Consider the following 27,046-nt stretch of genomic DNA (forward strand, 5'->3'; position numbering starts at 1 on the left):
TTGCCATTAAATACTGTATGCTGATTTTGTTGAGCCTCATTCTAATGCAATGCATAAATGTTATATACTAGCATATGGTTTCTACATATGGGTATGCTGCAATTAGTGTTGGAAACACTATTTATCTATGCTGTCTGAGTTAACTCTGTCATCTGTATCGATGATCCATGCATAACAACAGTTTTTGTGCTTAAGTATTGTTCATGCATACTGATGTTTATCCCTAATATACAAATGAACACTAGAATGCATAAGCAAATATTTACTGTTAAGAATATTTTGCAATGCAATTTTGCTTGTGTATTATATATTTGTTATTTAGCTTTAAATGTGGATAATTGCAGTCACTGACAACAATCAAATTAGTAATTAGTGTGTCTAGTATTTGTGTCCGTCCTAATTTCATGGGTTTAGTATATTCAAGACATTTAGATAAAATTGGCCTGGCTTATACTTATTCAGCAAAATCTTGAAGCCCTTGCTCAGATTTTATTCAAGACTTACTCAAGCTTCCAGATAAGCCAACAGAAATTTTTAGTAAAACCTGAGTAGAAACTAGAGCTAAGCATATAACACAAGCAATATTCACGAACAATAATCAGAACTGCTAACCCCAACCATTGACAAAGATTTTAGAAGTAGACATACAAACGAAAGGGTGGATTTGGGGGATGTTAAAGAAAAAGAAGTAACAAGCCTTAGCCAAAGACTGGATAAGGTGGAGGAGAAAGAACAGTTCAAACTATAGCTGAAATAGCCAGTTTAGGAGATGGGAAAGATATTGGAAATATCACCAAATGCTGTAGAACAGAGAAAGAGAAGGTGGTCAGTGTTGAGTACTGACTTGTCCTCAGTCCATGGAGGACCCAATGCCACACCCAGAGTCTCTTTCCAGGGACAGTTTTATTTTCCAAACATAAGCAAACAAACTCAAGAACAGTTCCTCAGACCACCTGGACTACAGCTCTCTGTGGATTTTCTCTTTGCCTTTCTTAGTCCTTCCTGCTTCAGGGCCTACTGCAGGATTCTTCATCACTCGTTGAACTGAGCACCACCTCTCATGGCTTTCTGCCTGGAGGCCCCTCCCCCCCCAGCAGGTTCCCACTTCCTCCTCTTCCAGGGGACTCCCTGCCACTTCTGCTTCCCCCGTCCTTACTGACAGCCTGACATTTTCTGCCCAAGGTGCTGCCACACTCTCTTAATTGGCCAAACCAGGATCACCTGTTCTACCACAAGGGCAGCTAGACCTGCTTCCAACTACTCTGACTGTCAGAAGGAAAGATAAATTTAGCTCTGGGAAGAAGGCATTTAAAATAGCAATAGGACACACAAGGATGTCCAAGAATGATTTGGGCTTTGAGATTGGACAGCGGGAAAGAGGAAAGGAATATAAAGGAAAATCTGAGAATCATCTGTAAAGAAACAGCGAACTGTAAAATTTTAAAACTGAATCAGTGAGGAGCAACATAGCAATTATACGGAATCGCAATGATAAAGCATACTTAACCCAATTACCCAAGAGCGCCTCATCTTGGAATGAGAATATCCAGAGTATGCTCCTGTCATGACTCCCAGTAGTGAGCTCTGGCACTGAAAGCACAAATGAACTGCTTGGGTATCAAAACTGGCAGCATTGAGAGTTTTAGCAGCCACATTGAAGAAGTTCTACTTGCCATTTTATACTAATTCAAGCAATTTCTTTCTCATGATTGTAGGAGATCACCACTTCTTATGCATTATAAACCATCTAAGGGTATGTCTACACTACAAAATTAGGTCGAATTTATAGAAGTCGGTTTTGTAGAAAGCGTTTTTATACAGCCGATTGTGTGTGTCCCCACACAAATGCTCTAAGTGCATGTAGTCAGCAGAGTGTGTCCACAGTACCGAGGCAACCATCGACTTCCGGAGCATTGCACTGTGGGTAGCTATCCCACAGTTCCCGCAGTCTCTGCCACCCATTTGAATTTTGGGTAGAAATCCCAGCACCTGATGGGGCTAAAACATTGTCGCGGGTGGCTCTGGGTACATATCGTCAGGCCCCCCTTCCCTCCCTCCTTCCATGAAAGCAAGGGCAGACAATCGTTTTGCACCTTTTTTCTTGAGTTACCTGTGCAGATGCCATACAACGGCAAGCATGGAGCCCGCTCAGCTAACTGTCACCGTATGTCTCCTGGGTGCTGGCAGATGCGGTACTGCATTGCTACACAGCAGCAGTTTATTGCCTTTGGGCAGCAGACAGTGCAGTATGACTGGTAGCCGTCGTCGACGTAGTCCTGGGTGCTCTTTTAACCGACCTCGATGAGGTCAGGGGCGCCTGGGCAAACAAGGGAGTGACTCAGCCAGGTCATTTCCTTTTTAAGTTTCGTCTCATGGCGATTGAGTCCTGCCGGCAGTGCACTGTCTTTTAATCAGCAGCCAGCAGAAGATGATGGCTAGCAGTCATACTGCACCGTCTTCTGCCGAGCACACAGGAGATGATGATGGCTAGCGGTCGTACTGCACAGTCTGCTGCCAGCAAGATGTATAAAGATAGATGAAGTGGATCAAAACAAGAAATAGACCAGATTTATTTTGTATTCATTTTCTCCTCCCTCGCTCCGTGAAATCAACGGCCTGCTAAACCCAGTTTTGAGTTCTATCCTTGAGGTTTGAGTTCTATCCTTGAGGGGGCCATTCTGTTTCTTGCAAAGCAACCCCCTTTGTGGATTTTAATTCCCTGTAAGCCAACCCTGTAAGCCATGTCGTCAGTCGCCCCTCCCTCTGTCAGGGCAATGGCAGACAATCGTTCCACGCCTTTTTTCTGTGCAGACACCATACTACGGCAAGCATGGAGCCCACTCAGATCACTTTGGCAATTAGGAGCACATTAAACACCACAATGCATTATCCAGCAGTATATGCAGCACCAGAACCTGGCAAAGCAAAACCGGGCGAGCAGGCGACGTCAGCGCGGTGACGGGAGTGATGAGGACATGGACACAGACTTCTCTCAAAGCACGGGCCCTGGCAATGTGGGCATCATGGTGCTAATGGGGCAGGTTCATGCGGTGGAACGCCGATTCTGGGCTCGAGAAACAAGCACAGACTGGTGGGACCACAAAGTGTTGCAGGTCTGGGACGATTCCCAGTGGCTGCAAAACTTTCGCATGCGTAAGGGCACTTTCATGGAACTTTGTGACTTGCTTTGCCCTGCTCTGAGGCACAAGAATACCAAGATGACAGCAGGCCTCACAGTTGAGAAGCAAGTGGCAATAGCCCTGTGGAAGCTTGCAACACCAGACAGCTACCGGTCAGTTGGGAATCAATTTGGAGTGGGCAAATCTACTGTGGAGTGATGCAAGTAGCCAATGCAATCAAAGATCTGCTGATATCAAGAGTAGTGACCCTGGGAAATGTGCAGGTCATAGTGGATGGCTTTGCTGCAATGGGATTTCCTAACTGTGGTGGGGCCATAGACGGAACCCATATCCCTATCTTGGCACCGGAGCACCAAGCCAGCGAGTACATAAACCGCAAGGGGTACTTTTCAATAGTGCTGCAAGCACTCGTGGATCACAAGGGATGTTTCACCAACATCAACGTGGGATGGCCGGGAAAAGTACATGACGCTCGCATCTTTGGGAACTCTGGTCTGTTTCAAAAGCTGCAGGAAGGGACTTTATTCCCAGACCAGAATATAACCGTTGGGGATGTTGAAATGCCTATGTGTATCCTTGGGGACCCAGCCTACCCCTTAATGCCATGGCTCATGAAGCCATATACAGGCAGCCTGGACGGTAGTCAGGAGCTGTTCAACTACAGGCTGAGCAAGTGCAGAATGGTGGTAGAATGTGCATTTGGAGGTTTAAAAGTACGCTGGCACAGTTTACTGACTCAGTTATACCTAAGCGAAACCAATATTCCCACTGTTATTACTGCTTGCTGTGCACTCCACAATATCTGTGAGAGTAAGGGGGAGACATTTATGGCGGGGTGGGAGGTTGAGGAAAATCACCTGGCCACTGCTTATGCACAGCCAGACACCAGGGCAGTTAGAAGAGCACAGGAGGGTGCGGTGCACATCAGAGAAGCTTTGAAAACCAGTTTCATGACTGGCCAGGCTACGGTGTGAAAGTTCTCGTTGTTTCTCCTTGATGAAACCCCGCACCCCTTGGTTCACTCTACTTCCCTGTAAGCTAACCACCCGCCCCTCCTCCCTTCGATCACCGCTTGCAGAGGCAATAAAGTCATCGTTACTTCACATTCATGCATTCTTTATTAATTCATCACACAAATAGGGGCATAACTACCAAGGTAGCCCAGGAGGAGTGGTGGAGGAGAGAAGAACCAGGAGGGGTGGTGGAGGAGGGAAAGACAAGGCCACACAGCACTTTAAAAGTTTAAAACTTTAAAACTTATTGAATGCCAGCCTTCTGTTGTTTGGGCAATCCTCTGGGGTGGAGTGGCTGGGTGGCCGTAGGCCCACCCCACCGTGTTCTTGGGAGTCTGGGTGAGGAGACTATGGAGCTTGGGGAGGAGGGTGGTTGGTTACACAGGGGGTTGTAGTGGCAGTCTGTGCTCCTGCTGCCTTTCCTGCAGCTCAATCATACGCTGGAGCATATTAGTTTGATCCTCCAGCAGCCTCAGCATTGAATCCTGCCTCCTCTCATCACGCTGCCACCACCTTTCAGCTTCAGCCCTCTCTTCAGCCTGCCACTTACTCTCTTCAGCCCGCCACCTCTCCTCCCGGTCATTTTGTGCTTTCCTGCAATCTGACATTGTCTGCCTCCACGCATTCGTCTGCGCTCTGTCAGTGTGGGAGGATAGCATGAGCTCAGAGAACATTTCATCGCGAGTGTGTTTTTTTCACCTTCTAATCTTCACTAGCCTCTGGAAAGGAGAAGATCCTGTGATCCTTGAAACACATGCAGCCGGTGGAGAAAAAAAAAAAGGGACAGTGGTATTTAAAAAGACACATTTTATAGAACAATGGGTACACTCGTTCACGGTAAACCTTGCTGTTAACATGATATACATAGCACATGTGCTTTCGTTCCAAGGTCGCATTTTGCCTCCCCCCAGCGCGTGGCTAGCCCTTTCCCCTTCCCCCTCCCCGTGGCTAACAGCGGGGAACATTTCTGTTCAGCCACAGGCAAACAGCCCAGCAGGAACGGGCACCTCTGAACGTCCCCTTAAGAAAAGCACCCTATTTCAACCAGGTGACCATGAATGTTATCACTCTCCTGAGGATAACACAGAGAGATGAAGAACGAATGTTGTTTGAACGCCAGCAAACATACACTGCAATGCTGTGTTCTATAATGATTCCTGATTACGTGCTACTGGCCTGGAGTGGTAAAGTGTCCTACTATGGTGGACGCAATAAAGCTGCCCTCCCCAGAAATCTTTTGCAAAGGCTTTGGGAGTACATCCAGGAGAGCCGCAAATGCCAGGGAAAATTAATCATTAAACATGCTTGCTTTTAAACCATGTATAGTATTTTAAAAGGTACACTCACCAGAGGTCCCTCCTCTGCCTGGCGGGTCCGAGAGGCAGCCTTGGGTGGGTTCGGGGGGTACTGGCTCCAGGTCCAGGGTGAGAAACAGTTCCTGGCTGTTGGGAAAACCGGTTTCTCTGCTTGCTTGCTGTGAGCTATCTTCCTCATCCCCAAAACCTGCTTCCATGTTGCCTCCATCTCCACTGAAGGAGTCAAACAACACGGCTGGAGTAGTGGTGGCTGAACCCCCTAAAATGGCATGCAGCTCATCATAGAAGCGGCATGTTTAGGGCTCTGACCCGGAGCGGCCGTTCACCTCTCTGGTTTTCTGGTGGGCTTGCCTCAGCTCCTTAAGTTTCACACAGCACTGCTTCGGGTCCCTGTTATGGCCTCTGTCCTTCATGCCCTGGGAGATTTTGACAAATGTTTTGGCATTTCGAAAACTGGAATGTAGTTCTGATAGCACGGATTCCTCTCCCCATACAGCGATCAGATACCGTACCTCCCGTTCGGTCCATGCTGGAGCTCTTTTGCGATTCTGGGACTCCATCGTGGTCACCTCTGCTGATGAGCTCTGCATGGTAACCTCTGCTAATGAGCTCTGCATGGTCACCTGCAGCTTGCCACACTGGCCAAACAGGAAATTGAAATTCAAAAGTTCGCGAGCCTTTTCCTGTCTACCTGGCCAGTGCATCTGAGTTGAGAGTGCTGTCCACAGCGGTCACAATGGAGCACTCTGAGATAGCTCCCGGAGGCCAATACCATCCAATTGTGTCCACAGTACCCCAAATTCGACCCGGCAAGGCCGATTTCAGCACTAATCCCCTTGTCGGGGGTGGAGTAAGGAAATCGATTTTAAGAGCCCTTTAAGTCGAAAAAAAGGGCTTCGTCATGTGGATGGGTGCAGGGTTAAATTGATTTAACACTGCTAAATTTGACCTCAACTCCTAGTGTAGACCAGAGCTAAGATAATTCAACAAATAAAACTGCTGAACGAGTAGCTCAGAATATTCCAAAAGATGGAATCAGATTTTGTATTTGTATTTTGTATTTCTGTGCAAGATTTTTTGTATATTTAGAAGTCTCTACCGTTCATAAACTACTATATAACAGCCAAAAATCAAACCTGCAAATGTTTCTTTTAGTTCCTTTTGTTTTACACAAGCCTCCTAAAGATTTTAGGTTGCATATTTAACAACAATTCTCAGACATTTTACAACTCACATCGAGAGCTACATTAACCAGTTTAATGAAATTGATTAGATTAGATTCCATAACCTAAACTGGTCCATGCATATTTAACATATTAATTGGTTTGTATAATACACTGGTATTATATTTTATTAATCAAATATAGGGGCTTGTGCGAGATAAGAATACTGATTTGCAATGGACCAATTTATATGTGATATCCTCTAGCTAATGAATTTGCATCAACTATTGTACAGAACAATGAATGAAGGTGAGTATAATTGAATAGAATTTGCTTTAAACATTCACTTGCTCAGCACTATCAAAAGTTTTGAAAGTGGATTGAAGACAGTGCTCAGTAAAGTGCCATTTTCAGAATACAAGATATATATTCTACAGTGGACAGGTTTAAGGTGAGCTTGGGGCATAGTATATGCTTACTCATCACAAACAGTTTCACCGAGTTTGCTTTAGGCTGTCCAAAAGCATTTTTTTTATTCATATCATTTTGTGCCTATCCCAGGCTTCAGGTGAATTACAAATTTTGATATGAAATAATTATAATATAGTAAAGCAATGAAAAAAAATCACAGGCCTACACCCAGAGTTTGTGCAAGAAGGCACATACACATTTCTTACGATATATTCACCACTTCAAACAGCATGTGTCATCAACTGCAATAGCTCGTCTGCTGCGTCTGTGGTGCTTGACAAATAAATGAATTGTGTGCAACAGTATAATAAATAAAATTCCAGGGCTGGTGAGCTGTTTTGACAACTTCTAGCAGCAGAGAGTTGCCAGTGGTATAAAATTTGTGTGTCTCTATGGAGGACTGTGTTTGGTTTGTTCTTTTAGATAGATTTCTAGTTCCACCACAGCCACAACTTTCAACAGCAGAATCAGAACCATTACTCCAAAGTTTCCCTTACCCAAGGCTGGAGCAAGGCACAGGCCTACCACAGGTTTGAGCCTAAGGCCCCAGTTTCTCATGTCATGCCATTATGTCACAATCTCAGGTTTTTAAATATAAGTCCTTAAGGCTGTGAAGAACATTTTGAAACTGAGTGTGATATCAATGCAGTAATGTCCCCGAGTGTGCAGACTTCCGGAAACAATAGCTTGATGAGTGGCTTCATTCCTCTCAATGGAATGTTAACATGAAGACTTACTGCTCTGGGGGACTGACCAACACCATATAGAGGAGGACTGTGTGTGTGACGGGAGAAAAAGGGTGCAGCAACCACCCACCCACCCACGCTCCTGTAACCTGACTGCTGGGGTAAATATTAAGACAGCTCTTCTGCCACCCTGCCTCCACAGGGGCCAGAGGAATCTCTGTTGTTGCCCTAGCTGCTCCAAAGGAAAGTGAGGTGTCCTCTGATGCTGTTGCCTATGCCTCTTTGGGTGAGAACAGAGGGTCCTCCCTATCGCATCACCACTGCAACTGGGGGCAGTGCCACTGTGTTCTGATGCTCCTGTGTGGCCCCTAGATTGCCTTAATCTAACCTTGACCCTTACCGTTAGTATGTAACTGTGTGTCCTACAATTCCCTATTGTGGGTGGAGTCGTGTTTAACACACTGTATCCTGTAATCCAATGTTAAAGTACATTATTCTGCCCATAATATGAAACAAAGCACACAACACCTCACTGACTGGCAGAACAGATACCACTTAACAATTCACATGTGTTCCATGCTGAGCTCTCAACTGAAACAAGCTCAAGAAACATTCTCCATTCCCTGCCCTAGAAATGATTTTAATAAAAGTAGAAAAAAAAAAACCCTGCAGTATCCATACTGCTCTGACAAAATACTACATTAGGACTCTTGTGCTGCTCTCAGTTTTAATGTTGATTAAGCTACTACACCTAAATTCATGAATCTGTATATAACTACGTCTACACTTAAAGTAGAGAATCACCCAGGGCATGAGACAGAAATTTAACAAGGTAAATCAAAATGATTCAATTAAATATCGGTCCCCATAACTTTCATTTTCAGTTGTTTTCGGTAAGTCTGGTCTCATGTTATGATTTAGGATCACATGCTTCCCTCAGATGTGTTACGCTGAGGATAGAAGAATATAGCAGATGAGGGGCTAACCTCATAGTGTGAGCAGGGCCGTCCCTAGCTATTTTGGTGCCCTATGCAACGGGGCCCCAGGCCTCTGTGTGAGGGGGGAGAAGGGCTGGCTGGCCACTTCCTGCAGGAAGTGGAGTGACCTGGCCCCAGCCTGCTCCGATTCCCTTGCTCCCGCCCGCAGAGGCCTGGGGCTCCAGGCTGCTCTGCTCCCCTGGCTCCCAGGCTTGGGGAGAGGGGGGAACCACCCTCCAGCACTCGCCGGTGGCGCGGCTGGGAGCCAGGGGAGTGCAGCAGGCTGGGGCCGGGATGGTTCACTAACCACGCAGTGAATGCAGGGTCTGGCCTGGCTGCAATCTTCAGGGGAATGGGGGCGGGGCTGGGGCTGAGCAGGGGCCTGGGGAAGAGCCAGAGCAGGGGCAGGGGCCTGGGGAAGAGCCAGAGCAGGGGCTGGAGCAGCACACAGCTGCGCAGGGCACCAGGAAATTTGGTACCCCACATTTCCTTGTGCCCTACTCAGCTGTGTGCTTTGCGTATGGGTAAGGACGGCCCTGGGTGCAAGGAAAATAACAGCACCATATCACATTTACATAAGCTTCCAGACACGATTGAAATTCCTCCGTATGGTAGGTGCTCTAGATCTCTGAGGAGTCAGAGTTGACAGCAAGAAGTGGGCCTTCTCATATCAGACTCCCCTCACATACCATAGATTGCTGATTGAAATGTTCCAGAAACAGTTGTTGGTTGAACCCACCACTAACTCATCTACACAATGAACTCCTCAGGAGTAGCATTATTCTTGGAGCAGCTGTACTATCTTGGGGTAGGAGGAAGCAATGGACCAGTGTGGATGCTTCTGTCATCCATGGGTATTCCATGATCTGCACAGATAAATCTTAATGCTTCCTCGAATATAGGGAGCTGACCTGTTCTTTGGAGAAAAGAGAAACCTTCTCCCACCCATAAAACTACTCATAGAAAATTCAGCAAGTCAAAACTTCCCAGATATCCTGCCTCACACTCTTTTTCTGTTTACATTAATGCTATAAGGATTAGTTAAATCTTTGATCAAGACTCAAGTGTGCAGTATGGATACCCCAGGACCAGACAGTGCTATTACCTAGGGTACAATCTGGACTGTTACACAGCTGTGTCCCCTCAATTCTCCAACCTGGGATGGCTTTTTACACTGCTTCGCTGTGTAAGCAACCACTCTTGGTGTCCTCATCACTGCCACCAGCATTTAAGTTTCCCCCAGTTTTAGTATATGAGCGTTCTAGTCAGTCACTCATGAATTACACTGCAGAGTAACACCAGAAAATTCCCAGTCCCAGACTCTTCCCCAGCAATGCGCATCTTGTACTTCCCAGTTGCACAATACAAGCTCATAGAAAGCCTGTTATTTTATTAATAGAAAATGATATGCACAAATCCTGAAATACCAAATGGAGTTTCCCAAACACTTCAATCCAAGCAAACCTGTTTAGATAAAACAAATTAATTCTCAAAAGATAGATTTTAAGTTGTTAAAAGAGTGGCCACTTAACCAGGTGATGGTCCAGTTGACTTTGCTGACATCTGTCTGTGGTGTCAGCTAGCCTTTTATCCCTGGCAAACCAATTTGTGTGTGCTCTCCAAATTTAGAATATATCTTAGTAAAATCATCAAGTAGAATGTTATAATTTCACAGACAATGTTGCCACACATCTTTAACCAGGACAATAATGGTCAGCAAATTATGAGTTTTCAAATGATACTTCACGAGGCAAACTTTGTACAAAATGTATAGTCCTATAAAAGGGGTGAACATAGTGGTACAGACTGCCATGCAGACACAGTGGAATGTGTTTTCCACTGGAAAATAGTCTGTGGAGAACTCATGCAGGGACACTGTCTAATTCTATGCACCATGCAAGCAATTTCCAACTTATCTTCACAGGGGGACAGGGGAAAGGAAGAGGAACATAACAAGAGAGTCTACATGTCCTAAACTCCGTGCTGCTGGAACAATGACCCCTACCTGCTACACCTCTACCTCTATATTCAGCAGTAACCAGTCCCAGGTCAGTTAAACAGGTCTTCCTTCTGCTCTACTGGCTTACAGTTCAGTTTCAAGCAAAGTACTCTTATCTGAGCTTTGTTCTCTTGCTAAGGGTTATGGCCTATGTTTTTTAGGGCCTGGCTTTCTGGATCATTCTTATCATAAAGTATCCATAAGACCTAAGGCAGTCCTTTCCCATTGACTTCAGTGAAAACTTCATGCACATCTGAGAGCAGAATTTGGCTTGTCCCATCACAATTGGAAGGATGCATGATAATGTCATTCTTCAGCAAGCTGTTTCATTTTTGCCATCCTTTGGTTATGACATCCCAAGAGAGCAGCCTCATTTCAGACTCTGATGATAGAAATGGATCCTCAGCCTCAGGGAAACTAACAAGTCACTGGCCCTTGATGACTTTGTCAATGTCACATGCTTCAGCGATGTGCCTAACATCTGCTGTCACCTATTATATGAATCCCTCTCATCCACTTTCAGAGGTAATTATGTTCCATTTGCTGAATATGAGAGTGGTGTGATTTCTCTCTCTGAAACCAATTAATCTGTTGCTTCTTTGCCTTCTGGCCTTTTGGTTTCCTAGGAACATACAATATTTATCTCGGTCACATTATTAATATTGTTTACAGATTACCATACCAGTGAGTATCTACAGAAGCTCAGTGCCTGCTTTGTTTTCATGTTTCTCTCAAATCTAGCCTATTCTTTATTTTTTTCTGCTAATAACCCTTCTGTATAGTATATGTAGACATTTTCATTTGGCTTTTGGTTTGCTAACACTCATCTTTCCCATTCTTCACAAGTCTTTTTTAGATTCACTCACTAAATCACTTAGAACAAATAGGAAAATAATCCCAAATAATGTCCACACATTCATCAGGTTCCCTAGCTTTTCTTTTTAATTTTAAAGTAAATCTTTGAAACCTGCAATGCAAAAGCATCGACTGTTGCAGTTGTTTTTCTACAGAAGAGGAGATAAATACACTAGAGTACAGTCAGTGTTGAAGGGGAGTTAATATTCTTAGGCAGAGGCCACAGACTGCCTTCACTATGCAGAGCAGAGGGTAACAAAATGTTCCAATTTAGAGACAAAACTTATGGTATGAGAAAAGCAGTAACACCATTGTTTCTCCTTCTGGTCCCCAGAACTTCAGAAAGTCATGGGATTTACTTGGAACTGCTAAAATACTGTTTCTGGAGTTAAAAGTCACTTGACAAATGTTTGGGGTCGGTCGCAGTTCAGAGATAGGGTTTTAGTTCTGCCGACTATAAAGTTTAAGTCTGGTACAGACCTTCCTGTAAGTAGTTAGGACCCATCTCTAGGTCACTACTATTAAATCATGCCTTGTGACCAGGTCCTTGTAGAGCTTTTCTACTGACTCACATTGGCAGCCACACCAGGTGCATCTCTCTAGCTCCAACCTTACAATACAAAATGCTGATATAATGCCTTAAGTTAATAAATAATAAATAAATAAATACTAATAGAAAAGGCTAACCCCAGGAAGGGCATAAGAGGTTGGAAACTACCTGAGTGTGGTAGGTGTGGGGTACAGTACAGATTCTTAACAGACATATAAGGGGTCTGTAAAAAAATGACATCTTGTAGGCTTTAGCCATATGTAAGGGGACTGTTGCCCCCTTACTAACATTCAGTGGGGGTGTTTTGGTTGGCTAGCTCCCAGTACTGAAAGGGGAAGGGTCTATGGGAAACTAGGACCCTGGGACTGATAGTCCCCAGGAAAAATGGGGAGAGGCCAATACTCCAGGTCAGCCTGAATGACAGGGCGGGTAGGCTAATCGGAGAGTCGGGGGCCACGGAGGTCCCGTCCTCCGTGTGAGCTGGATTTGCCTGGGTCAGACAGAGTGGGGCCAAGCTAAGGAGAAAGCAGGGGCCCAAGCTAAGCTAGGGAGCAGAGCTGTGCCAGATCCAGAGGGACCAGAAAAGCAGCCCAGAGAGAGCAGACCCTGTCCTGGGAGCAGAGCTGCAGCCCCAAAGCCAGAGGCACAGCCCAGAGAGAGCAGACTTGCCCTGGGAGGAGAGCTGCAGCAACCAGAGCCAGAGGGGCCAGAAAAGCAGCCCACGAAGCAGGTCAGTGCTGGGAGCAGAGTCACAGAAGCAGCCTGCAGAGCAGACCTGTCCTGGGAGCAGAGCTGCAGCAACCAGAGCCAGAGAGGCCAAAGAAGCAGCCCAGGGAGCTGGAGGCAGAGCAGCAGCAGCGCAGAGACCGAGTGGTGGAGCTGGGGCTGGAGTAGTCCGGAGCTGGGTGTGGTGAGCAGCTGGGGAGAGCGAGGGGGACCCTGGGCAGCGGGCCCAGCACAGGGAGACGCCTCAGCCAAGAGGCTCTGCAGGCCAGGCTTGGATCGTAACCCCAACAGGGTGGGGGCAACACTGGGAAGAAGGGTCCTACCACTTAGAGCCTGAGAGCGTGTAGCCACCACCAGAGCAAGTGTCCAACCCACAGCATCCCTGCAGCACAGCCAGGGCCTGAGAAGAAGGCCTGGGACTTACAAGGAACAGACTGTGACCTGCCCTGACATTCCAGAGACACTGTTTGTGATGTTCCCTGCCACAGAGCGGATTGATGTGTTTCCTTTAACCTTTCCCATTTTTCCTTATTCATTTTTAAATTAATTGTTGATTAAATAACTTGCATTTGCTTTGACCCACTGACCATTACATACAAGTTAGAGAAGTGCCCAGGGCAGAGAGAGTACCCTGGAGTGGGGACACCCTAGCCCCTGTCCTAGGTGACCCCAGCAGGGTTGGGGGTCGAGCCTGGGCCCAGCCTTGTTGGGGTTACGAGGACTCTGCCAGACAGGAGAGTGGAAGGGGAGTCCTCAAGGGCAGGGAGGCCACTGGGTAAAGGAAGTGGGAGAGAGGACTCAGATCCTTTCGCTAGCCCACTTCACCGGGATAGTGCAGAAGCCAGGAAAGTTCCCCACAATAGCGGGATTATTCCCCCGCTTACACATAAAATGATCAGGTAATTCATCACTGGAAAAAATTGCTTACTTGCTAAGCTTAATGGATGAGAATGTGCTCTTTCTTCGAATTCAGGGGGATGAAAAAGAAAATCGGCTCTTGATCCTATAAAACCTATAAAAGCTGGTAACGTAAGATAAGAAAGTTGGACTCTAATTTTGCAAGTAACAGGGTAAAAATTAAACAGGCAAAACTTGTTTGCAGTGCTTCAGGAATTCACATCAACAAAAAAGGGGGAAAATAATCTAAGATTTCCCAAGCATTCTGGCACAGTAACCACAGTCAGAGGCAGACTATCCATAAAGACTCAAATTACTTGGAACACCAAGTCATCCAAAAAAATGGGGGGGAGGAGGGAAGAGGGGAGGTGGTTTGGTGGCAGAGAGCAAATCATCATGTGCTGCAGCTCCAAAAAAGTAGTCATTTATCATTTTAAAATGTCTCAAGAAAACGAGCTAAAATATTTGGAGCTAAAAAATGCTTTTCAAATGCATTTCTGTTTATGACCAATACTTGAAACCTTCCACATGCTGAATGCTGAACAAAAAATTAGCACATTTGTGGTGGAGGGTAGGTTTTCAGTTAAATCTAATCACAATCTTTAAAGAGAAAATCATGCATGGACACACAAAGGGAGCCTATGCTTTAAATACAGGATGTGTTATCAATAGTGCTCTGTTTGTAAATTTAATACCAGAACAGAAAAACTGACACAAGGGAAATAGATTGTTTTTCCAGTCAATCACCAGTTGTAAAAAGAGAGCAGTTCAAGAAAGAAACACAAACATTTGTGTGTCATTTCTGAACAGCAAACTCATGATCGTTCAAACCTACTCCTTCTAGTTCATGTCACCTTGTGTAGTGATAGCTGTGATGTTGTGCAGTTTGTCCACTAAATTACTGATTTCTTATCCTGACTTTTTCAGACAGATCCTGACTACTCTCTGGCACTATTTTAACAATCTCTTAAGCTGCTGTCTCTCACCATTCAAAACCAGCTTTGCTACACAGTCTTTCATGGAAGTAATGCCTCCATTCATAATTACTGTTCTGAGCTGCACTCCTCACATACATTTTTTCCGGGTTATCTGTTACTACAGCTCTCCACTAATTCTGTCTTTGTGAGATGACTCTTTAATCACAGACATAGAAGAGGCACTTTTGTTTGTGTTTAATAATGTTTCTTTCAGCTCTTGCTCTAAACAGTTTTTTTCTTCTTTGAAGCAACAACCTCCGGGTGGAAAGTTTTAGCAATGAAAAAAGCAGAATATAAAAAATATTTGGGAGGGATCCCATCTCTCCTTGTCAAACATTTCCTTTTCTCCCCCAGAGAAGTCCACATGAACTTCCTGCCTGTCAAGAGTAACAGATGCTTTGTTTTCATGTAGTATAATTCCATTTTAGATTTTACTGATATGGTATCATTCCAGCTTCAGTTTTACTAAACAATAAACGTTTTTATCCCACCCTAACGTGGATTCATGTTCTCTCTTTGTAAAAGTCTCTTTGTGTGAACTGTTGGTGTAACTGATTTGTACAATCAAAAGAACTTGCTCCAGAACACAGACAAGGCTTTTCCTTAGCTTCCAATTTTGCCCCTTTTTTCTCCTATTATCATAAAGTAATGAGTTTTTTATTGTATAATGTATATTAGTAATTTGTGAAAATTTGACAGATGCAAGAGTGTACTAAGATGTATTTCCCTTCCCTCCCTGTGCACGCAGACATAGTGGAGTAACAGCTATTGTTCTGCAGGGGGTGTGGCTTCTGAAACCAAAGTTGATGTTCCCTTTTGGAAAGCAGGATTCTAGACACCAGAGAGCTGCTGTTGTGTAGAGGTACACAATGCTTCAACTAAAAAGAGTGTAAGTGTTAAATACAAGCTCTCCATGCCTGACGGAGAAGAACACCACAACTTCCTCCACAAAAATTGCAATCTGTTTGTGATTCTAATGCAGGGTTTTGTGCCTGCAAACAGGCACTCTCACAAACTTTGCAGGTTAAGTTAGGGATGCCATTTGAAAATGTGGCCCTATAGAAACCTACCAAGAGCTGAGACTCCTGGGCCCTGAATCTTCCCTTGCAGGATATGAGTAACTTCCATTGACATCAATGGGAGCTAATTGTACTCAAGAGGCTGAGAAAATTAGACCCCTTTTACACATCTATACATAGGTGCTGGAACTAAGGGTGCCGTGCTGCCACACACTCTGGTTTGAACTGGTTTCCATCATCTACAAGGGTTACAGTTTGGTTCAATAGCTCTCAGCACCCCCACTATACAAGTTGCTCCAGCACCGATCAGGAAATCAAAAACATGAAAATGACATCATGTAGTTATAAAAGCTGTCTGTCTGGAGACCAGCTATTACACAATGCTTGAGCTTTCAGTTTACACTGTTAATATTTATAGTTAAGACTCTATATGTGGCTGGCTTTTGCTAAATACTTCACAAATGTAGTTGCTATAGTAGACAGCGTGAATCATAACTTCAATCGTTTTCTCTCTCAGAGAAGAGGGAGAGTAAGAAATACGGGACTTTTGGGGGTTGCATGTTTGTGTAACATGGTTCTTTGCCCCAAAGGCAGGGGAGCCTGTGGCTAAGACAACAGTGAGTGGCTGTAATGAAGGGGAGATGCTCTCTTCACCCTGGGACTCCAGCAGAGTCCTGGGATTTGGAACTAAGACCTGGTCTACCCTGGAAAATTTAGATCTGTCAGGGGTGTGAAAAATCCACAGTCCTGATTGGCATTGTTAAGCTGATCTAAGTTCCACATTTCAACAGCACTAGGTCGATGGAAGAATTCTTCTGCCTCTCAGGGAGATGGATTACCTATGCCTATGGGAGAGTCCCTCCCATCGGCATAGGTATTGTCTGTACTGCAGCGCTGTGGTGGTGCAGCTGTAGCCTTTTAAGCATCAACAGTCCTTAAGACTCCAGCTAGGAAAGGCTGAGAGTAGCCTGTTAAGGCAGCAGAGACTCTGGGCAAGCAAGGGAAAGAGTGCAAAAGCTCTGATGGCAGAGACCTGGGAGTGGGAAGAGAAATGTTGTTTGTGGGACTTTAATTTGGGACTTGGAGTTATTTTCTGTGAATAAACCTAGGCCCCAAGGAGTGATATTTTGACCTCAGATAAAGTGAGTGGAGTGTGCATAAGGAGATCTTTGAGGGAGTAATTATTAGCAGAGCACCAAAAAGGCACCCCGGGCCATGAGGGGATATTCAAGTTATAGCCAGCCCTGCTGGAGTTTGCTTCTGTTTCCCTTCTCTCAAAGATACTTCTATGGCACCCATTACCAAAGTATGTGTTCGCGTCGCAATCTGTAAGATATTTATCCTCACAACAGCCCCGTCAGGTATGGAAGTACAATTGTCCCCATAGTACCCATAGGGAGAACAGAGGCAAGAGAGACAGCATGACTTGTCTAAGGTTACAGAGGAAGTCTGTGAAACCTGATCTCTAGCTCTCTCTCTCTCTCTCTCATACACACACACACACAATTTTGCCGGTGGTTATGTGTCCACAGTTTCTATGAACTTGAATGGCCCTAAAAATTTGCTTTCAGCATTTTGATTTATATTGATTGGGGATATATAAAAATACAGCTGTCCAAGGATCCTGGCACTCTTGAGATTTGTTTTAAAAAAACCAATCATACAAACAAGAATAAAACAAGCAGTACCACCTGATCTCCAAAACTAAAAAAGTAAAATCAAATTTGAAATTGTAACCTACCCACCCACGAATACCAGCCCTCTGCCTCCCTGGGAGTTTTTAACTTGTTTTATGAAATGTTGCTTTCTATGTACAAACAAACTAAAAACAACATTAATGCAAAATGTGTCTTGTATAAAGCATTTGTTTAAACATAAACAGAGAAGAAAACTGCCAATTCATCAAAATCTAAACATTTTGCTGGGACGTGTCAATTACACTGACTCTAAGGAAAATCTGATTTTCTGCCAGCTAGCAAGCCTTTCAGGCCACTGCACAGCCATGACCGGCCATGAGCCTGACAGCCCTGAAATCCTCAGCTCAAAGCTGGGCTGTCAAGGCTTCCAGGCTCCCGACTTTGCAGTAGTTTGCCAAGCAGGCAGCTGGAGCTCTGGGCAGCTCAGCCAATCTCATGTGAAAAAGTCAAAACAGAATTCCATTTGGATTTTTCAAAATGAAAATTTCAATTTTCCCTGACCCCTCACCCACTCCCTAGTCCATGGGAAATGGCAAAATTGCAAGTTTTCTGATGACATTTTTTTTTTTTTAATTTGAGAATTTCACATGGAATTTGTAGGTTCTGACCAGCCCTATTTTGATGAGATTCGAGCTGGTCAGGAATTTTTCCAACAAAACAGGATTTAGTTGGAAAACAGTGATTCGTGAAACCCAAAATGTTTCATGAAAATACACTGGGTTCAATGAGGTTTCCACAAACCACAGGCAGGTTTACATTGCCCAGATGAAGTTTGGAAGGATTAAGGTAGTTTGGATGGCTAAGTATGAATATCAATTCTTAACTTTAAAAAATTATCTGAATTTTAGTTGTTTTAAAATCTTATACAAATATTGTGTTTATTATAACACTTGAGTTTCTAATATTTGTTCTGAACCTTAATTCCAGAGTAATAAAGTTTGTTTCCCCTCCCCCTCCCCCAAATATATTTTAATTACATGATTCTATTCTAAAACCAGATAATACTGTTTTTTCATTCTGATAAAGCTAAGAGAAAGACAGTGTTGTAAATCTTTTGTATTCGGAAACAAGCAGTATGATGGTAGGTTGCTAGATGTAAAAACCTCATTAATCAGGCTAATCAGACATATGCCAGAAGTTGCAAGGTCAATATTTTTCAGAAGAGCACATTTCTGAGAAGGTAGCAGGAAAACAAAACCAGCTTTGAGAGTCTACATTGTTCGAATGGTAACAATTTTATAGGAGTTTTAAGTTTTCGAGAAACAAATGTGCTAGTGCAAGTCATGGTGTGAAATATAAATAGCAGGTTGATGGAGTAGACAGTGGGACTTCTCTTATAAACAGATGTATGCTCCCAGAGGAATGTAAAGCCTTAACAAGGTAGAGCTTCTCCCCAACTTGCCAAGGACTCACTGCCACACCCACAGTCTCAGGCAGGTTTATTGTCCAGACTTAAACAAACAAACCAACCAGTTCCTTAGCTCATCCTTTACATCTCAGGCTCTCACTGCCTCCTTTCCCAGGTACACATCTACCCTGGAATAAAACAGCTGTGGCACAGCCGCAACTGGCCCAGGTCAGCTGATTCGGTCTTGCGGGGCGTAAAAATTGCAGGGTAGATGTTTGGGCTCGGGCTGCAGCCTGGGATCTGGGACCCTCTCCCATCACAGGGTCCAAGAGTTCAGGTTCCAGTCTGAGCCTGAATACTTACACAGCAATTTTACAGCCCCAGGAGCCCAAGTCAGGTGACCCGGGCCAGCTGAGGGTGTTTAGTTGCTGTGAAGATGTACCCTAGCAATCCTGCTGCTCCTGTTTCCTGCAGCTTTGTAGCATGCATGCATGCATGCATGCATGCATTCTCTCTCTCTCTCTCTCTCTCTCTCTCTCCCAGTTCCCCACTTCCCCCTCACTGGGTCTTTCTCTCACACCCTTTATAGTCCCAGAGGCAGCCCTTTCCCCTCAATTGGCCCAGCTGGTGGCATCTGATTTGGCACTGGGAAGCTGAACATACTTCAGTTACCAGGGCCAGACATTCTGTGACAATTTCTTTTGAAAGGAAAATCAAACCCATTGACTGTCACCTTTAAACAATGAAGAGTAACTGCCACACACTGTGCTCACCTGATCTTTTCAATGAAACTGAGGAAAAAACAGCTTGAGCAAATAAATACTATATTTTTTTTAAATAAAGATGCTGCATTTGGATAAATGATATTTAATATATGTTCATAACAGTTCAAATCCCAGCCCAAGGAGCCCTGAAGGGTTCAGAATCCACTTGGCCTCCATGGCAGATAGTGACAAGTTCCACTATCTCACACGGTAACCACAGAGCTCCCTTCTTGAGAAATAAAAGAATAATTTTTTGAAGGACTAGACAGATCAAAGAATTGGTTACAGAGTTCAGATTCTCACCTCTAGATTACCAGTTTAAATTAACCTCAGCAGTGATTAAAAAATTGTTACCATTGTGTGGCTGTTCATTGATCTGTATGGAATAAATGACCAGTCTCCATCTGGTTCCTGCAGGACAGTGATCCTTAATATAATAGGCACTGTTATGGTCAGAGCTGGGGGACTTTTTTGAAGTTTTAATTTTTTTTTACATTTTTACCACCCCCCCAATCCCCTACAAATATTGACAAAGTTTTTGTGAATCTTTGTCCTTGTTTTTTGACCAACTCCATTTGTCATTCTTACCAGAGAGGAGGAGATCTAAATAGGCATAGAGGCAGTTCTCACTTTTAGAGGTAGTCCATCATGGTAAGAGTTGCGACACACAGACATGGGTCCAGGGTTATCTTTTATGTGGATAAACAAATGACTGTTCACTAGAACTGTCAATCAAGCAGGTTTTATAAGGATTAGCTTTTTTAAAAAAAAACAGATTATTAAAAAAAGAAGACATATTTCTTTCTATGATTGATAGATTAAATCTATCAATTTAGTCACAATCAATTCTCATCACTAATCATATTATTTCATTTTACTATTTTGTGTCTTAGTGATTGATGAGCCAAATTTGTCTGGACGAATTTATGTACTTGTGTATCACAGTCCTGCACAAATCTTAGAAATTCTTAGGAATTGTAAACAACTAGAGTTTTTTCAGGACTTTGCTAAAATGGACTTTGTCTAGATAATTACTGTACTGTTTTTGGTGCCATGAAACTGCTTTTGCAAAATATATTTTAAAAGTGCCTAGTACACACACAGTGTGCAGTGTACAAATAATTCAGATACAATCATCACAATATTGATTAAGTCTTCCATGAGAAGAATTCCATTTCTTTTCTAAGTCAGAATGTCTGTAATTCCCCATCATTCTCCATGAGTGATTTGGTATTTCATCTTTGTCTATCTGTGAAATAATTTCAGTATTTTTCACTCCTGATTAATTAGACTGCAATTTCTTATTCATTTTAATTAATTTTGAAATGCTAATTACTACTTCACTGTAAGTTTTCACTGTAGTTAAATCTTAAAGTATCGATTTTAAATGTATTCTGCTATATAATTCATACATCCACACCTGTCTTTGAGTCTGCACAGGAAGAGCAATTGCCGGAATGCAGCTTTCTTAATTTGCAGACAGTTGTCTCTGCTTTTTTTCCCATGATAGCCCGCATACTTTTTTTCTGAATTACTTTATTGATTTTCTTCTTCTGGAATGACATCTGACTGTGCTTGTGGGTCTGTTTTGAACTTCTGTGTATTTAAGAAGGCAGAAGTACAGATACAAAGTACAAATATAGTAACAAGAATCACTTAAATCAATCTTTACCTCAGCCTTGAGACGGAGGTTCCTCATTTTTATCATTGAATTAAATTAGTGTGAGAGTCCTGCGTGGTTAATGCTTTGGGAGGCACGTGAATGATTGCAAATGCTGTGGTTGGAGGAGATTGATTGGTCACAGATGAGTGGGTCTGCATGTGTGAGAGGCGGAAAGCCAGGAGAAAGCCTGCAAAAAGAGAGACAAGCAATGGTGAACACGGCCCTGTGAGGAAGCCAAAAAGGAGTTTGTGTTGGGAACAGTTATTCACTGGAAAGACAGACATAGATTTCTGAACAAGGAAACTGCCTCCCCTCTTTGTTTCTACTGTCTTCAGGGGAACAGGACTTTGTGTACATTTTTTGTATATATACAAGTTTGCACCAAAGATATGTATAATCATTCCTCCTCCTAACAGAAATAACCCATCAAGGTTCCAAATACTGGGTAACTGCTCTGGCCAAAAAGGGGCAACCATTTAGGTGTCAGCTCAATGCTCACTTAAGTCAGTGAATGTTACATCAAGCCCTTACACTGTAAACTTTTTGAGCATGGTTCTTATCTTCATACGTCTTTAAAGCACCATGCACATTTTACTAATAATTTGGAAGCTATTCCTAGAAATACTTTGCAAGTGTAAGGCACTGAAATTAAACAGCCTAGGACTTGCCTGCAGCTGTGGTTATCAGTGTTGGTTGGAAGTGGGAGAGTAATCTGGAATGATTCTCTCATTTCTCCCTCCTTCCTCTGGCTTTCATTTTTGCTTTAATTTGCTTTGCTTTGTTGTTGTGCTATGTTATCTGAGCACCCCGTTGCAGACTCCTGCAAGTTCCCTCTTTGCTGGCATAATTACAATTGTAATGTAGTGATAATCGGATTTATAAAGTCAATTTATCCCATACTCTCTGTATAAATCAGGGGCTTTCTTTCCCTTTTTTTTTTAAAGTGATATTTTTGGGAAGCCATTTTTTGAGGTTATTTAAATCTCTCTCCTTTTTCATTCTAAAATTTAATAACCATTTAATTTTAAAAAAGCCCTGCCAGAAAGTCCCCAAATTATTTCTTGCTTCTGAACACATTCATAAATCCAATATGGGGAATAATTGTTACCAAAAATCTTGCTAGCCTTCCTCGGGGAGCTGTTAACAAGACACTAGAAGTTTTCTGAGCAGCTCTACGAATCCTCTACAATAGATACCGGTTGGTCATTGGCTGCTATCAGCTCAACTGGGGCAGTGAGAATTCTTTGTGCTTCTGAAAAACTGAATTTCCAAAGCTTCTGCAGATTTTTCCATAGTGGTATCTGATGTGATTGCTTAAGCTTGATTGCAATTCTAAACACTCAATCTTCCCCATAATTCTTTGCAGAATGAGGGTTTTTTTAGCCTGTTTCCAAACACACAGAGACACTGTCAGTTTGAAAACTTTAATTGAAATTAAGTTCTTATACTAGACAGAAGATGTGTGTGTGTGTGTGTGTGTGTGTGTTGGGGGAGGGAAACAGCAGGAGAGTGAGAAGAACTGATGATGACCAATATAGATACTGTACATATACATAAAACGCTTGCACAGGCCTTGATTTTGTTGTAGGAACAGATGTTCTAAGTAGAAACCCTTCACTTTTTTTTAAAAAAAAATTGATCAAAACATGATTTTATATTACAGGAAAAAATGGTTGGTAACCTGGTCAACAAAAACAATTACAAATAAAATGGGCATAAGGGTTCAGATGTGGATTAAAACTGCTCCAGGGTTTGAAGTGAAATCCTCTGATTTGGACCTCCTATTACTTTTGTAAGTCAAAAAGCCTTTAACTGCATAAGGTGTGCTGTCACTACCTTAGGGATCATTCTTGCCAAGCCTGAGGGTGGTTGATTTATTCACTCATCTGCATGGCCGCTCTGGAATAGTCTGACATTATTGTCACAACTGATTATGACATTGCACTATTTTCAGGCAGTTTAAACAGGGTCAGTCTCAGGGTCCGTCACATTTCTCAAATGTAAGTATGAACAAAAAATTGTCTGTATGTGTTGACAGGAAATTCTAGATCCACAATCAACATTTTTTTAGTTGTCAAGAATAACTCATTTCAGAAAGAATCTGAAGTAGCAGACTTGCTCATTCCCCAGTTTGTCCCCCAAAGAATTGATGTTTCTTTTCAGTAGGTCACCATTAGCTAAGCATTAGCAGAAGTACTGAAGCAATGTTAAAAAAAACCCACAAAAGTGAGACCACCAACTTAACTGGACTGCAGCAATACCATCCAATATGACCTGCAATAAAAAAAAGCCACAAAAATTAAAAGCTAAAGTCAAACTCTCCCTCCAATAATCCACCACCTCACAATTCTCCACTATTTTCAAATGCCCATCAGTGTGCCCTAAAGGTCAACAAATTTCAGAGTTACCCTGGACCAAAGTGCAGAGCAAATTCCAAAGCCAAGGAGCTCTTTCAGGGAATTCCTAGCCAACAGTTCATTATTGTTATTTATTACTTGTATTACCATAGCACTTAAGAGCCCTAGCTAAACACTGTACTATTTTTGTTAACATGACTACAGGTCAAGCACCTCTGCTGATCTCAGCTGTGACACTATGTTATGGAGAAAGAGACACATACTCTTAGGTAGGTCAGTCCTACACCACACTGTATGTCCACTGGGGCAGGGACCATCTTTACATTTACATATGAAATCTAATTGTGGCCTCTAAGCACTACCATAATATAAATAATAATGTTTAGAAATAAACCTGTACTATATAGGACATCCACAGTCAACTGGGGGAAAAATTCCTATTTAAACAATGGAATATTAAAATAAGGCAGACTATGTAAGAAACAAACACGGTTTCAAGGAAAAATAAAAGAGGAATGGAAGTTTCCAAGATCCATTCACACAAAGTAACTGTTTAGTACGATGTGTGTTTTAAACTATATGTATATCACTATGCACTATATCACTTATTTCTGAATGCCCAATAGTGTGCTCAGTAATTCATAGAAGACACAGAAAAATATGATCTATGACCCAAAGCGTTTATAATAAAGGGTCCTTCAATATATATTTAATATTTATTTATACTCCAAAATTATTTATATAACATAAATTATTTATTTTGATAATTTATTATTTTAATCTCTATTTTGTATCTTGGAATAAAAAAGATTTTAGTTACAATAAGGCTCAAGGTTTTAATATACTTCAAGCAAAAGAGAGCAGAAATAATTCTTCAAGGCACTCATGCAGCAGAAATCAACAAGAGACAGACATCCAGGGACCTCTCACAATTCTTGCACAAAAAAGATTCACAATTTTATCTTCAAAAGCCACAGCAGTTAAAATTCTAAGAGAATGAACAGAAATATTGGTGTCCTAAATTCATAAACAGAAATTAAAAATTGAAAATAGCGTGGGCACACTATCATTATTATGTCCGTTCCTCCTCAGATCAATTTTTGCGATAACTGGGTTCATCTACCTTTCTGTTTATTCTGCTTTAACCAATAGAACTACTTTATGATATTTTTCCTGGGATCTCTAAATGGTGGTCTTGGTCCTTTTGCATGTTCCATGCAGCCCCTGACAGTGATAAGCTGACCTGTAGCTACACATTTATGCCTGGATTACTAAGGCAAGCAGTTGATCAGGTGGTGTTATCATGTCTGCCCAGCTTTTTATGCTAGTGCTAACAGTGACTTTGTAGTATTGCATATTTCAAAAGTGAGTTTTCCCTTAATTTAATTTGTACGTGTTTCTTCCTCTTTATCTGCATGAGAAAAATACTACCATCCTTTCCCGTTATTGCACATTTTGATGGCACTACCACCCATGAATTTATACATCCATTGACAGAGTTGCTCTATTTTGACAGGTTTTTTTTTGGTCAAAACCCATCTTCCATTGAACCTTACAGTATCCCCAATTAATTGCTGAATTTACTGAATCTAATTTAATTACATGGTCTTTCAATGGTCAATGTTCCATTTTTTTTTCTATTGAACTCTTCACTAATAGTGGGGGGTTTTAATATCACATGTTTACTATCTCAGTTCTTTCAACTTGTTCCTCCAAAACCAAAGCACCGCCAACAGCAAATGAACTGGTATTGGTATTAGCACTGAACAGAAACCATTTAAACAGTAAGGCAGGTCAAGAAGCACAAACACACAGGCACAGTGGACTTTACAGTTGCTAAAATTCTGAAAATGAGGAGGAAGGCTACTCTGGTACAACCGTTTCTGTGCCCTTAGAAAGTTAATGCGCCTGTATTGAGGTAAGGCCCAGGAAGTGTGGGCTGCGACATATGAGAAAGTAAGTCACACTTGTTTCCATTGGGTGCTTGATTGAGCTTCTCGACAAATCTGTCCTGTTGACCAATGCTTGGTTTGTGTGTCATAGGGATGGCTCAGCCATTTACATTTTCAGCAGATACACTGATTGTTTTGGTATTAGACGATTTAAAACAAATATATTTTAAGAACTGTGAGATGGCCTCCTTAATTTACAGCTTCTTATGACCTCCTGTTAATTGTTTATTCCCCCCCCCCCCAATTATACTTTCATGGACTTCGAAGTGTCAGTTTTGTCCGCCCCCTTAGCCTAAGTGATAAAAATGCAGAGGTGACATAGTAGGATGTAAATTACATACTTGTAAATGAGTATGCATATAATGGAATCTGAGTTGATGCGACTTACATGCTGAGGAGGATGCTGGAAAATGTAAATTACATCAACAGACTCCCTTAGGCTCCAATCCAAGCACCATAGCATCTCCTCCAGTGATGGAAACTATGAGAGACAGCTATGGGGGAGGATATCTCCATAAGGACCCCAGCATGGAGATCCCAAACACAACATTCCAATGGGATGAAAAATCAACAACCTTTCCTCAAAAAGCTGGCAGATCCACAAGAAGCCCATATCACCCCATGCTGGACTGAATCCCATAGGAGAAGTCAAGCATAACTGCTCAGGTAGATATGCTCCTTTCCTAAAGTGGCCATCATGGTTTCTTTCATATTAATATGATTTTCTCTTTGTGCTTTCAGCACAGACCTAGGTTCTTATATGGTCCCCATCACTGTAATGGCAGAATATCTCACTTAAGTTCATGAATTTATCCTCTCAATTCTTCGGTGAGGTAGGAACATTTTATTCCTCATTTAACAGATAGGGATCTGAAACAAAGAGAGTTTAAAGTGACTCACCAGAGTTCACACAGTATATATGTTGCAGAAGTGAGAATAAAGCTCAGATTGCTCAAGTTCTACTTTATTGCTACAAAGCTATCCTTGCCGGGACTCTTTATTTGCTCAGCCATTAATTAAGGTAATGTAGGATTTTTTAAAAGGGCAAGAGAGAAGGGGTAGGGCCAATGTCTATTAGCCTTATGCATGCATATAGTCCCATTGACTTCAATAGGCTAACTCACATGAATAAAGCAATACGATTTTGGCCTTTAATGGGTTAACATCAGCACTGGTTAGAAAATGTCAAAACGAAACATCTGGCAAAAAATTGTTTCTAGATTAAAACTTTTAGTCAAAAATTTTGTTTTTTCTTTCCTATCAGCTCCAGCAATTATATCAACCTGTATATCTCTGCAGCAACCCTGGAATTAAACAGTAATTGCACTCTATAGAATACCCTTTCCAAGAACAAAGACAGCCACTTCTCTTCAGTTCTTTTTGAAAGAATTTACATAACTCTTTGAATGGCATTAGTGTGGTGTTTCCTTTGGTTTTGGAAATGGACCTGCTTGCTGTGGGGCTTTAAGTGCTATC

The sequence above is a fragment of the Chelonia mydas genome, chromosome 2, assembly GCF_015237465.2.
Source record: "Chelonia mydas isolate rCheMyd1 chromosome 2, rCheMyd1.pri.v2, whole genome shotgun sequence".
NCBI classification, from domain to species: Eukaryota; Metazoa; Chordata; order Testudines; family Cheloniidae; genus Chelonia; species Chelonia mydas.